General features: G+C 42.4%; 2 non-coding genes across 2 annotated transcripts; one reads left to right on the forward strand and one right to left on the reverse strand.

Moving 5' to 3' along the window:
- Positions 1-4,204: 4,204 nt before the first annotated feature.
- LOC112426332 (U6atac minor spliceosomal RNA) lies at positions 4,205-4,330 on the forward strand. The gene has a single exon (XR_003017609.1). It is a non-coding gene; the product is annotated as a U6atac minor spliceosomal RNA (small nuclear RNA).
- Positions 4,331-8,958: 4,628 nt separating this feature from the next.
- LOC112426327 (U6 spliceosomal RNA) lies at positions 8,959-9,066 on the reverse strand. Its single transcript, XR_003017604.1, has one exon. It is a non-coding gene; the product is annotated as a U6 spliceosomal RNA (small nuclear RNA).
- Between the last annotated feature and the right edge of the window lie 5,368 nt (positions 9,067-14,434).

Consider the following 14,434-nt stretch of genomic DNA (forward strand, 5'->3'; position numbering starts at 1 on the left):
TTTTTATTTATTTTGTTTTTGTTTTTTTTTGTTTGTTTTTTGTTTGTTTGTTTGTTTGTTTTTGAGATGGAGTCTCACTCTGTCGCCCAGGCTGGAGCGCAGTGGTGCGATCTCTGCTCACTGCAACCTCTGCCTCCCAGGTTCAAGTGATTCTTGTGCCTCAGTCTCCCAAGTAGCTGGAATTGCAGGTGCGTGCCACGACACTCGGCTAATTTTTGTATTTTTGGTAGAGACAGGGTTTCGCCATGTTGGCCAGTCTGGTATTGAACTGACCTCAAGTGATCCGACTGCCTCAGCCTCCCAAAGTGCTGAGATTATAGGCTTAAGCCACTGCACCCGGCCAAGGTATGAACTGTTTTGTTTTGTTCTTTTGAGACAGTCTCACTCTGTCACCCAGGCTGGAGTGCAGAGGTATGATCTCGCCTCACTGTAATCTCCGCCTCCCAGGTTAAGACCAATTTTGTCAGTTCAATTTCAAATGTTATAATTAAATAAGTAATTTAGGCTTTTGATTTAAAGTTGCAATACTACAAGTTTGACGTACTTAAACTAAGTAAGGTTGGCCATGTTTATGATTTCAATCTATTTGCTTTGTCTGGGTTGCTTGAGCACTTGGGAAAGTTTAGTTTTTTAAATTAGAAAATGGAAGTACCTTGTATGCAGAAAAAAGTTAACAGAGCAGATCTGTTTGAGGCTGCTGTCCTTAGAAAGGCCTGCTTTTGAGTTTGATTCTTAGGGAGCATCTGGAAGTTGCTTCACAGTGTCCCTAGTTATCAGTTAACTGATAAGGATGGATCACACACTTGCTTTCTTTCCTTCTGAGACTCTGAAATTTCGGTTTCAGAGTGTATCTACATGACCAGCCCTCCTAAAAACCTTGGGCCCTAAGTCTCTAGTGGAGTTCCCCGGGCCAAAGTATTGCACACATGTTGCATTTTCATTGCTGGGGGAAGTGTGTGCTCTGTGTGACCCTTCATGGGAAGGAGAGAGCTTGAGGAAGCTTGCCCATAGATTTCTCCAGACTCTCTCTATAGCTTTCCCTGAGTGGTGGCTCACGCCTGTAATCCCAGCACTTTGAGAGGCTGAGGCAGGTAGATCACCTGAGGTCAGGAGTTCGAGACCAGCCTGGTCAACATGGTGAAATCCCATCTCTATCATCCAGCTGTGTATCCTTGCAACGTTGTTATAATAGTAATAAATCTTAGCTGTGAGTAGAATGGTTATATATACTGAATTATGTAAATTGTTTCAGTGAATCTCTGAACATGGAGGTGGTCTAGGGCAATCCCAATGACACTCTAAGGAACTGGATGTTTTAAACTTCCAAGTACAGTTTAAAGTATTTGGAAATGTTTAATGAACTAAGATTATAAATTAGACCAAACCATTATTGAGAGATACCTTGGAAGTGAATACTGAAATTTGCTACACTTACTGATAGAGCAATCATATTTGTACACTGAATTTACAGCCCTAAGAAAAAGTAGTCTTCAATTTACAACTTTAATTATCAAATATTAATTTCTAAAATCCACATAAACATTTGAATAGACTTTTCAGCCAACAAAAATATCCCTCATTGTGCCCTGACAGAGATACTGAAAAAAAACAAAATGAGGTTGGGTGCAGTGGCTATGCCTGTAATTCCAGCACTCTGGGAGGCTCAGGTGGGAGGATTGTTTGAGCTTAGAAGTTCGAGACTAGCCCACATAACATAGTGAGACCTCGTCTCTACTAAAAGTAAAAAAATTAGCCAGGTATACCAGGGCATGCCTATATTCTCCACTAGGGAGGCTGATGCAGGAGGACTGCTTGAATCCAGGAGTGCAAGGCTGCAGTGAGCTGAGATTATGCCACTGCACTCGAGCTCTGGGTGACACAGCAAGACACTGTCTCAAGAGAAGAAAAAGAAAAATATCCCTCGAGGAGATCAAAAAAGCTCAAAATTAATATATCTCATCACCCAATAGCAGATTTCTTGTCCTCGCACAGAAAGACTTTTTTTCCAGTTGTCCACAGTTTCATGTCACTAAGATTTCAGTTAAAAAGAAGGAGACTAGGATGTAGACCTGTGTATGCCACTTCATAGGAAACCATATTATACCACTTTACAGATTCTGCCTCTGATGATAATGTTAAAATGTGATTTTAAAAAAATCAGTAAGTAGGAAGTCCAATTGAACTCATGTAATAGCTGGTAACTCTGTAGTGTTAAAAGCCCAGAAAAAGTTAATAAAAGCTCATCTTTCTAGTCCTTTAATATTCTTTTTTTTGTTTTTTTTGTTTTTTTTTTGAGACGGAGTCTCGCTGTGTCTCCCAGGCTGGAGTGCAGTGGCCTGATCTCGGCTCACTGCAAGCTCCGCCTCCCGGGTTCTCGCCATTCTCCCGCCTCAGCCTCCCAAGTAGCTGAGACTACAGGCGCCCGCCACCACGCCCGGCTAGTTTTTTGTATTTTTAGTAGAGACGGGGTTTCACCATGTTAGCCAGGATAGTCTCGATCTCCTGACCTCGTGATCCACCCGCCTCGGCCTCCCAAAGTGCTGGGATTACAGGCTTGAGCCACCGCGCCCGGCCCTCCTTTAATATTCTTTAATGTTTTAGAGATTTCTCCATTGGATTATGAAGAGTGTGGCAGGGGTCTCAAGTAAAGCAGTAAATACTTGTTATGCATAAAGTAAATACTTGTTATGCATAAAAATGCACTGCTTTGAGACTGGGCGCAGTGACTCACACGTGTAATCCCAGCACTTTGGGAGGCCAAAGTGGGTGGATCACCTGAGGTCAGGAGTTGGAGACCAGCCTGGCCAACATGGCGAAACCCCGTCTCTACTGAAAATATACAAATTAGCTGCGTGTGGTGGTGCATGCCTGTAGTTACAGCTACTTGGGAGGCTGAGGCAGGAGAATCACCTGAGCCCAGGAGGCAGAGGTTGCGGTGAGTTGAAACTGTGTCACTGCACTCCAGTCTGGGTGACAGAGCGTGACTCTGTCTCAAACAACAACAACAAAACACTGCTTTGTGAACTGCAGTTTAATGAGAAAACAGGGACTTTCTCCTATACCTACCATTGTACCTGGCACTCAGTAAATCCAGTATATATTTGTTCAATGAATGGAAGAGATCATGATGTATAATAGTTGTGAGAATAAGATGTAAACATTTCTAAAATGAAATGGTTTTGGAGATAGGAAAGAGTCATTAAATGATAAGCTGCTAAATGAATAGAAGTGAGAATGTTACCAAAACACCAGGGGTTTGGTCTAGGGTCCTGCTGCTCACCACACAGAAAGCCAATCACTGAGACAAGTATTGCTAAGGAAGAAGGCTTTAATTGGGTGCTGCAGCTGAGGAGATACAGGCTCAGTCTCAAATCCTTCTCCCTGACCAGCTAAAATTAGGGGTTTATATAGCAGAGAAGAAATGCAACAATGTGTAGGAAAATAGGAACTGGGGAGGCCTAAGGAAGCAATCCTGATGAATAAGGGGTCTGGTGTCTCATTGTCTGGATGTGACGGTCTGGTGAGTTTCAGTTCTTTGATACTTTTTGAGAGGCCTGGGGGTTCTTTCCTGAGGAAAGAACTCAGATAAAACAAATATAAGTCTTTTTTTTTTTTTTTTTTTTTTTTTTGAGACGGATACTCGCTCTGTCGCCCAGGCTGGAGGGCAGTGGCCGCATCTCAGCTCACTGCAAGCTCCGCCTCCCGGGTTCACGCCGTTCTCCTGCCTCAGCCTCCCGAGTAGGTGGGACTACAGGCGCCCACCACCGCGCCCGGCTAGTTTTTTGTATTTTTTAGTAGAGACGGGGTTTCACCGTGTTAGCCAGGATGGTCTCGATCTCCTGACCTCGTGATCTGCCTGTCTCGGCCTCCCAAACAAATATAAGTCTTAAACTTTAAGACCAGCAGGGTCAATTTCTATGTTTATACAAAAAAACCTGTCTATAGGATTATTGGGTTCATTGTTTCAAGAATAAATATTAAGAGCTCAAAGGAAGATGAGACCACTGTGGGCTAGAGTGGTAGTGAAGCAAGGCTTCATGGAGAAGGTGGGCCTGGATCTAGGTATGAAAATTAATACATTGGTTTTAAAAATATGACAACGGGGAACAGCACAAGTAGCAAGAGTGTGAACAAAGGATGGAAGTGAGAAAATAAGAGGCATGATTGTGAGATGCCTAAGTGTCTTAGAAAAGAAGAGTGGGGAGTGCTGTATGAAAGGAGAGAAGGTTAACACTTCTCTTGACAAGGATGGAAGAGACCCTCGGGCCTGACAACAAGCTTACAGTTAAGGCATTGCCACCCACTTCATGGCATCCAACTATCATTTTTATTATTTTGTTGTAATGAAACAACTACAAAAAAATTAAGAAAAAAAAAAAGGAGAAGAGTGGAGAAAGGCTGTGTAGCATCAGGATGTGGTGGCCGTGCTTCCAAGGGTCAGGAGTTTGGACTTGATTCATTTATTTTTTTTAAGACAGGGGCTTGCTCTTTTGCCCAGGCTGGTGCTGAACTCCTGGCTTCAAGCAAAGCTCTCACCTTGGCCTCCCAAAATGCTGGGATTACAGGTCACCGCACCTGGCCAGGACTTGATTCTTTCAGTTGGGAGAAGAACTAGCAGATTTTCAACAGGCAACAATATGAAGAAAGAGTTTGATCGTTCTGGAATAAAGATTATACTGGAGACAGGGTACAGGACAGTTTAGGTTGGTTTAGAGAACAAAGTATTGTTGGCAGAGACTAGCTTGGAAGACAGCCCAGATATAAAATGATAAAGGGTGGCTGGGTGCGGTGGCTCACTCCTGTAATTCCAGCACTTTGGGAGGCTGAGGCGGGTGGATCATGAGGTCAAGAGATCGACACCATCCTGGCCAACATGGAGAAACCCCATCTCTACTTAAAATACAAAACTTAGCCAGGCATGGTGGTGTGCACCTGTAGTCCCAGCTACTCGGGAAGCTGAGGCAGGAGAACGGCGTGAATCCAGGAGGCAGAGGTTGCAGTGAGCCAAGATTGTGCCACTGCACTCCAGCCTGGGCAACAGAGTGAGACTCTGTCTCAAAAAAAAAAATAAATAAATAAATAAATAAAATGATAAAGGGCTAAGATAAAGTAAGGTTAGAGGTTATGGAGAGAGACAAATTCCTCAAACATTGTAAAGGAAGGACTGATGGGACATACAAAGGATAAGAGTAACTTTATGAAAGTGGAACAGAATGGTAAGTTTTCAGAATAAAGTGTACATCTATGGGTCATTTATATTATAGTTTTTACTTTTAATGCCAAGTTAGTTGGAGTCTCTGTGTATATGGAAAGGTAGTGTGAAAAGAAAAGTTTAGATCCCTACTTTTTCAGAGAAAACAACTTTCAAAACATAATTGGAACACATATCTTAGGGGTTTAATGCTTATGCATTTTAAGATTAAGATTGTCCTGAGACTTGGAAGAGGAATCTGCTGGTGTGTTTGGAAGACTTTTCAATAATTTTGTAGGGAAAAGCCCAAGTACTAACATCTTTAGTGATTTCACCACACTGTCAAGTTCTCTGCCAGTGGAATTTGAAGGAAATAAAACTACAGGAATTCATCAGAGATTTCCTAGTGTGCCCCTGTTGGTAGACGTGCTTCAGGAAAAGGTGAACAGCTCCTGGCCAAAGAGGAAGCAGCTTTCAGAAAACAAAGCCAAGAATAAGAATTGGCAGTACTCTCAAGACACTGAGCAACATTGTTCAAGACACTCTGGTCTTCCTGTTTTGTGGGATTTGCAAATATATTTTGCACTTAACTGGCAAATATTTTGGCAGCATAGGACTTTAGGTTCAAGTATATTTTTATGCAGCACCCACCTACTCTAATAATGAAATTCAAATATTCCCATCCTAATCCCCAATGTCTCCAAAACAATACAATTAATCCTTCTCTGATGGAGAGAATGACAAATTCCCTTCTGCCAAAAGCAACCACTCTTCTTTTTCCTTTAAAACACTGTCAACTATCTCCCTTTATTTTAAGGCAACAAAACAAACAAAATAAAATGAAGCTTTCTTGCATTACCAAGTAAGGCTAACTGATCTAGGATCTAAAATACGCTGAAGATGTGCAAAACTTGTGCGTACACTTGGAACTGTTGGCGACTGTGAGTGAGTATTTTATGCCTATGCTCTTGGTTATATGGAGCTTGCAGTGAGCTGAGATCCGGCCACTGCACTCCAGCTTGGGCGACAGAGCGAGACTCCGTCTCAAAAAAAAAAAAAAAAAAAAAAAAAAAAAAAAAAAGAAAGAATATCTATAGCAAAGTTATTCTCCATGTCCAAATGGCACACTAAATATATATCATCAATATTATATGTTCTGCAGCAGACAACTGCCTGGCTTGAATTCTTTTTGTTTGTTTGAGATGGAGTCTTGCTCTGTTGCCAGGATGGAGTGCAGTGGCATGATCGCAGCTCGCTGCAACCTGCGCCTCCCAGGTTCAAGCGACTATCCTGCCTCAGCCTCCCGAGTAGCTGGGACTACAGGCGCCTGTCACCATGCCTTTTGTATTTTTAGTAGAGACGGGGTTTCACCATGTTGGCCGGAATATTCTCGATCTCTTGACCTTGTGATCCGCCCGCCTTGGCCTCCCAAACTGCTGGGATTACAGGCGTGAGCCACCAAGCCCGGCCAGCTTGAATTCTTTACAGCTGAGGTGTGTAGGTCTTTGCGAAGCAAACAAAATCATTTTCTACTTGAAGAAAAGAACTAGAGAAACAGAAGAGGAAAGAGAAAATTTGCAAAGTGATTAAAAAGGAATAATTGTATGTAGAGAGTTACCTTTTCTTTTCAAGTTTGGAACTGACATACCTTTGGTCCAGCTGTGACTTTAAGTTTTTCTGGTACGAAAGTAGAGAGTAAGTATCTCAGGGTAATCTGTAAAAAAAAAAAAAAATCTTGTGCCACTGGAATAATTTTACTCCGATAATATCAGAAAAATTTAGTTGCCCCTTTGCCTTCTCATGTTTAAGGAAAGTCTTAAACATGAGTTTAAGTTTCTTTCTTTTTTTTTTTTTTTGAAACAGAGTTTTGCTCTTGTCACCCAGGCTGGAGTGCAATGGTATGATCTCGGCTCACTGCACCCTCTGCCTCCTGGGTTCAAGCGATTCTCCTGCCTCAGCTTCCCAAGCAGCTGGGATTACAGGTGCCCACCACCACGCCCAACTAATTTTTGTATTTTTAGTAGAGACAGGGTTTCGTCATTTTGGCCAGGCTAGTCTCGAACTAGCAGGTGACCCACCTGCCTCGGCCTCCCAAAGTGCTGGGATTACAGGCATGAGCCACCGCACCTGGCCTAAGATTTTTAGGCAAACCTCTCAAGTTATATTTAAGCTCCAATATTCGAACATTCTAATTAAACCCCTTTGAATAAACAGTTCTACATTTTGTTAACTATGGAAACCAGCCGTGACTGTCAGGTTGCTGGGGCCCTGGATCATTGAATTCAGCTACTAGAATCCACTTGTCATTAACAGTTTACAAAACCAAAAAGAACAGGGGAGTATTCCTTTCTCTGGTCTTTCCCTTGGTTCTTTCATCTTTCACCTCCTCCTGAATTCCATCCCCTGCTCTCTTCTCACCTCTCCAGTTCCTGAGTAATTTGCAATACAATCTTTTAATTACCCTCAATGTTTTATTGGTTTTAAGTTGGAACCCCATTAAACTGGCATTTTGCTGAACACTAGTTTCATTAAATTAAAGAATAATTTGTGACTTAATAGCAGGCTAAATAAAACATTTTTAATTAATTAATTTACATCTATTTAAATGGAAACCTACCCTATTAGTGCAAAGAATTTGGGTGGAAGGGAAAGAGAAAAGGTAAAGTACAGAGTTCTATGCTAGTAAACTATTGAAACAAATATTTCTAAAAATATAATCTCTCGAATTTATTTTATTATTTATTTACTATTTTTAGAGACAGGGGCCTGGCTGGAGTGCAGTGGTGTAATCAAGGCTCACTGTAACCTCCAACTCCTGGGCTCCAGTGATCCTCCTGCCTCAGCCTCCTGAGTAGCTAGGATTACAGGTGTGTACTACTGAGACAACCAAGTATAAAGGGGTCCCCGGACAACCTCTGACCAGCCTGTACACTGGGAGAATGAGGTGGAAGTTTGAGCCCTTTGCAGCCTGGACTCTCTCCTGTTCTAGGGTGGTAACCTGTGATTCAATCTGTGAGGCGAGAGACCAGCTAGTAGGACTCTCACTTTGTTTTCAGTCCCTGTTTCCCCTTTTTCCTTTTCACCCAATAAATTCCGTTTTTCTCACCCTTCAAAATGTCTGCAAGCCTAATCTTTACTGGTTGTGTGACAAGGACCCTAAGAAGAAAGTCCTACAACACTACCATGCCCAGCTAATTTATATATACATATATATAGTTGTAGAGATGGGGTGCTCCTGTGTTGCACTGGTAGGTCTTGAGCTCCTGGCCTCAAGCACTTCCCCTGCCTTGGCCTCCCAAGGTGATGGGATTACAGATGTGAGTCATCACATAAAGCCTCGACTCTCAAATTTTTTGGTGGAAAGTTGACGGGGGACATTATGAGATTTTATCCATTAGTAGCAGATTAGATGGCAGCCCATGGAATACTGCCATTGATAAGGCCCTTTGAGGTAAGCAAAATGATACTTCACCGATATTCATTCTGTGATCTTGGCTTCTAAGACCTCTCTTTAGATTTTGCTGAATTTTAAAATTGCCTGGGGGAGCTTTTAAAAATCCCAAAGCCCAGGCCACACTCATACCAATTAAATCAGAATTTCTTCTGATTCATACTGGAGACTCCAGTATACAGATAGTTTGAGGACCAGTACTTCTTAATACTTAATGTACATATGAATGACTTGTGGATCTTGACGAACTTGCAGGTTTTGAGTGTAGGCCTATACTGAGGCGCGAGATTCTGCATGTTTTAAAAATGTGTTTTTATTAGATATGGAACACTTCACAAATTTGTGTATTGTCTTTGTGTAGGGGGGCATGCTCATCTTCTCTGAATTGTTCCAATTTTAGTGTATGTGCTCTCAAAGCAAGCACAGACACTGCATTTCTAACCAGCTCCCAGGTGAAGCCCACAATGGTCCTCCCTGGTCCTTGAGTAGCTAGGGAGTTAGGAAGTATTCCCTCTATTTCTGTCTCCTAAAAGACATTTTAAAGAACTTGTGGCCTGGCGTGGTAGCTCACACCTGTAATCCCAGCACTTTGGGAGGCTGAGGTGGGTGGATCATGAGGTCAGGAGATCGAGACCATCCTGGCTAACACAGTGAAACCCCGTCTCTACTAAAAACACAAAAAATTAGCCGGGCGTGGTGGCGGGCGCCTGTAGTCCCAGCTACTTGGGAGGCTGAGGCAGGAGAATGGCGTGAACCAGGAGGCGGAGCTTGCAGTGAGCCGAGATCATGCCACAGCACTCCAGCCTGGGTGGCAGAGTGAGACTCCGTCTCAAAAAAAAAAAAGAACTTGTACAGCTGCTTCTTTAAATATTTGATATAATTTGCCAGTGACTCTCTCTGGGGCTAGGGACTTTCTGTTTTGGAAGTTTATTAATTATTGATTCAATTTTTAAAATAATCCTGGATCTTTACAGATTGTCTAATTTGTGTGTGTGAATTTTGGCAGATTGCGTCTTTCAAGGAATTGGTCCATTACATCTAGGTTATCAAATTTGTGAGAATAGTTTTGTTACTATCCTTTTAATGTCTATAGGGTCTTTAAGTGATGGCCACTCTTTTTTTAAAGAAACTTTTACTGACACGGCCTTTCTTTATGCAGCTTTCATTTTCTGACCTTTATTGATTTTCTGACCTTTATCAATTTTCTTCTCTTTGAAGAACATCTTTTGGCCAGACATGGTGGCCAATGCCTGTAATCCCAGCGCTTTAGGAGGTTTGAGGTGGGAGGATCACTTGAGGCCAAGAGTTCGAAACCAGGCTGTCCAACATAGTGAGACCATGTCTCCAATTTTTTTTGTTTGTTTGAGACAAAGTCTCACTCTGTTGCCCAGGCTGAAGTGCACAGGCATGATCAGGGCTCACTGCAGACTTGACCTCCCAGGCTCAAGTGATCCTCCCACCTCAGGCCCGCAAGTAGCCAGGACTACCAGTGTGTGCGTCACCACACCTGGCTAATTTTTTTATTTTTAGTAGAGATGGGGTTTTGCCATGTTGCCCAGGCTGGTTTTGAATTCCTGAGCTCAAGTGATCTGCGCACTTCAGCCTCCCAAATTGCTGGGATTACAGGCATGAGCCACCATGCTGGGCCTTCTATTTAAAAAATAAAATAAAGTAAAATAACTTTTAAAAAACACTTCTGCAAGACAGATGTACTGACAACAAATTCCCTTGATATTTATTTGTCTGAGAAAGTCTATTTCTTCTTTAAATCTGAAGGAAAATTTCACAGTATACAGAATTCTAACTTGGTGTTATTTTTCTACCAACGTGTTAAATATACTGCATTTTCTTCCTGCTTGCATGGTTTCTAATAAGTCGGATATAATTCTTATCTTTGTTTCTCTATAGTTAAGAATATTTTTCCCCTCTGGCTTCATTGAAGATTTTCTATCTTTGATATTCTGTAGTTTGAATATGATATACCTATGTGTAATTTACTTGGGATTTATTCTTCCTGGTATTCTTTGAGTTTCCTGAATCGGTAGTTTAGTATCTAACATTAATTTGGGAGAAACTCTTAGTTCATAATTGCTTCAAATATTGTTTTTGGCTGGGCGCAGTGGCTCACACCTGTAATTCTAGCACTTCGGGAGGCTGAGGTGGGTAGATCACCTGAGGTCAGGAGTTTGAGACCAGCTTGGCCAACATGGTGAAACTCCGTCTTTACTAAGAATACAAAAATTAGTTGGGCGTGGTGGCAGGAGCGTGTTATCCCAGCTATTAGGGAGGCTGAGGCAGGAGAATCACTTGAATCCAGGAGGCAGAGGTTGCAGTGAACTAAGATTATACCACTGCACTCCAGCCTGGGCAACAGAGTGAGATTCTGTCTCAAAAATAAAACACACACACACACACACACACACACACACACACACACAGAGTTTTTGTTCCTTTCTCTCTTTCTGTAAGTTATATATTTTTAATCGTCCCGCAGTTCTTGAATATTTTGCTCCCCCTTTTTTGGGTCTTTTTTCTCTTTGCTTTTCAATTTCTACTGAACATCCTCAAGCTCAGAGAATCTTTCCTCAGCTGTGTTTAGTCACCTCATAAGTTCATGAATAGCAATCTTCATAGTGTTTTTAATCTCTAGCATTTTTTTTACTCTTTCTCAGAATTTCCATCTGTCTTATTACATGCCATCTACTTTATCCACTGGAGCTTTCAATTGTTTATTTTTCTTTTTTCTTTTTCTTTTTTAGAGGCATAGTCTCACTTTGTCACCCAGGCTGGAATGCAGTGACATGATCATAGCTCACTGCAGCCTCAAACTCCTGGGCTCAAGTCATCCTCCTGCCTCAGCTTTCTGAGCACCTGGGACTACAGACATGCACCACTGTGTCTGGGTATTTTTTGTAGTTTTTGTAGTGATTGGATCTCGCTGTGTTCTGCAGGGTAGTCTCGAACTCCTAGCTTCAACTGATTTTCCTGCCTGGGCGATCCAAAGTGCTGGGGTTATAGGTGTAAGCCATCATGCCCAGCTTATTTGTTTATTTTTATTTTTATTTTTGGAGATGGAGTCTCGCTCTGTCACCCAGGCTGAAGTGCAGTGGCACAATCTCGGCTTACTGCATCCTCTGCCTCCTAGGTTCAAGCTATTCTCCTATCGCAGCCTCCTGAGTAGCTGGGATTATAGGCATGCGCCACTATGCCCAGCTAATTTTTCATATTTTTAGTAGATGGAGTTTCACCATGTTGGCCAGGTTGGTCTTGAAGTCCAAACCTCAGGTTATCCACCCACCTTGGCCTCCCAAAGTGCTGGGATTACAGGGATGGGCCACCATGCCCAGCTGGAAACAAATGATTTTTTTTTTTTTTGAGACAGTCTTGCTCTGTCACTCAGGCTGGAGTGCAGTGGGGTGATCTCAGCTCACTGCACCTGTGCCTCCCATGTTCAAGCAATTCTCATGCCTCATCCTGCCAAGTAGCTGGGATTATAGGCATACGCCACCATGCCAGGCTAATTTTTGTATTCTTAGTAGAGACGGTTTCACCATGTTGGTGAGGCTGGTCTTGAACTCCTGGCCTGCTATTTATTTTTTGAGACAGGGTCTCACTGTATCACCCAGACTGGAGTGCAGTAATGTAATTATAGCTCACTAACCTCAAACCCCAGGTCCCGACTGATCCACCTGCCTCAGTCTCCCAAGTAGCTAGGACTACAGCCACATGCCAGCCCACCCAGCTCATTTAAAATTTTTTTTAGTTTTTAATTTAATTTAATTTAATTTTGAGACAGGGTCTCACTCTGTTGCTCAGGCTGGAGTGCAGTCACGTGATCACTGCTCACTGCAGCCTTGACTTCTCCAGGCTCAGGGGATTTTCCTACCTCAGCCTCCTGAGTAGCTAGCACTACAGGTATACGCTACCATGCCCAGCTAATTTATGTATTTTTTGTAGAAAGAAGGTTTTGCCATGTTGCCCAGGCTGGTTTTGAACTCCTGCACTCAAGCAGTCCTTCCACCTCAGCCTCCCAATATGGTGGGATTATAGGTGTGAGCTACTATGCCTGGCGCCATTAGAGCTTTTATCATATGAATCATAGTTGTTTTTAATTCCCACTCTGATAATTCTACCCTTCCTAAAATATCTGTGTCTGGTTCTAGTGCTCTGTTTGTCCAAACTCTTTTTTGCCTTTTAGTATGCCTTGTATTTTTTTGTTGTTGTTGAAAGCCAGACATGATGTACTGAGTAAAAAGAACTCTAGTAGCTAGGCCTTTCCTGATGTGGTGGTGAGCGGGGGTGGTGGGTAGGGGGTGATATTCTACAGTCCTGTGATTAGGTCTTGGTTTTTAAGTAAGCCTGTGCCTCTAGGCTGTGAACTTCATAGTGCCTCTCAGTCTCCCCAACCTTCCACCTTAAATAGGACAGGATGGCTGGAGGGGTTTGGAGTTGGGTATTTCCTTTCACCGAGGTCATTTAAGTGCTCATCAAACCTCAATAGGTTAGCCTCTGATAAGATAGTTTCTCTTAAAGGCAGGTCTTCTTAAGAAGAACAGAATGTTCTGGTGTATTTAAAAATGGTTAATTTTCCCCTGCGCAGTCTGATGCTAAAGGGGATTTTTTTTTTTTTAATCTTCAGTGTAAGAGCATCATAAAGTTCCAGGAGGTAAAACGTGGGCCCAGAAATGATCTTTTCAGTATGCTAGTGCTGATGAGATTCATAGTTGCTGATTTATAATAATTTATGAATCACAAGTAATTGAAGTATGAATCAGAATGGCAATTTATTGGTTTTCTTATGGGCATGCCTATGACTGAGATACTCAAGTTTCTTCCACAAGCAAACTTACCAGATTTTTTAAAAAAAGCAGATGCACTTGAGAGCTTTTGCATCAAAGAATGGAAAATCCTTGTGTGAAGCTGTCTCCATTCATAACAGAAAAACTTCCTTATGCCTGGAAATTTTATATTGCCCTGATTCAGTGTTAAAAGTGTAGTTACGTATTCTCAGATTCTGGTAATTGTGATTAAAAATAATTAAGACACCACTTATGGGATGATTATTCTGTACTAGGAACAAGGAACAATGCTAAGCACTTAATCCTCACAAAATCTTTGTAGGTAAAGATGAGTACATTTTGGTAGATTAGGAAGGTTACATGACTGACTTAGTCAAACTCACCCTCCAAGTTAGTAAAACGCAGAGGCAAGTTCCAATGCAGAGCTCTCTAGTCTGTTACAGTAGTTAGTTAGTCAGACATGTGCAGGGCAGGAGAGTCCCCCACCCCCAACCCAGGAATGCCAGGCCACCATCAGGTGATGGTCAGGCAGTTGTTACACCGACTCTGCAAAATAGTAATTGGTTGCAGCTGGCGCCAGAGAAAGGCAGTCTCCCAATAGATAGAAACACCTGAAACTAGTGATCAGCAGCTTCCTGATAAAGATCTCAGGAGCTGGGCGAATGGGCTCAATCAAGCATAGGCACTAAGCGGCAAAATGCTAGCGTTTAACTGGTATATGGCCTCCTGAGAACATTTGACTGGTAAGAGAAAAACACCTCAGTTGAGCATGCATACAGCTTCAGTAAACACACTGCACATGGGGCGCCCCCCAAGTGCTGACAGGCCACTGTGAATGCAGACAGCCCACCCCAAGGGAAGAATCAGGGGAGAAGGGACGTAAGACCCCAGAAGTATGCCAGGGTGTAAAACCACAAGTCAAAGGTCAAACTGTGCATGGGATTCCTCAAGTTGCTCACCTGACCCTCTTCCAAGTGTACTTTATTTCCTTTC

The sequence above is a fragment of the Macaca nemestrina genome, chromosome 3 (assembly GCF_043159975.1).
Source record: "Macaca nemestrina isolate mMacNem1 chromosome 3, mMacNem.hap1, whole genome shotgun sequence".
NCBI lineage: Eukaryota > Metazoa > Chordata > Mammalia > Primates > Cercopithecidae > Macaca > Macaca nemestrina.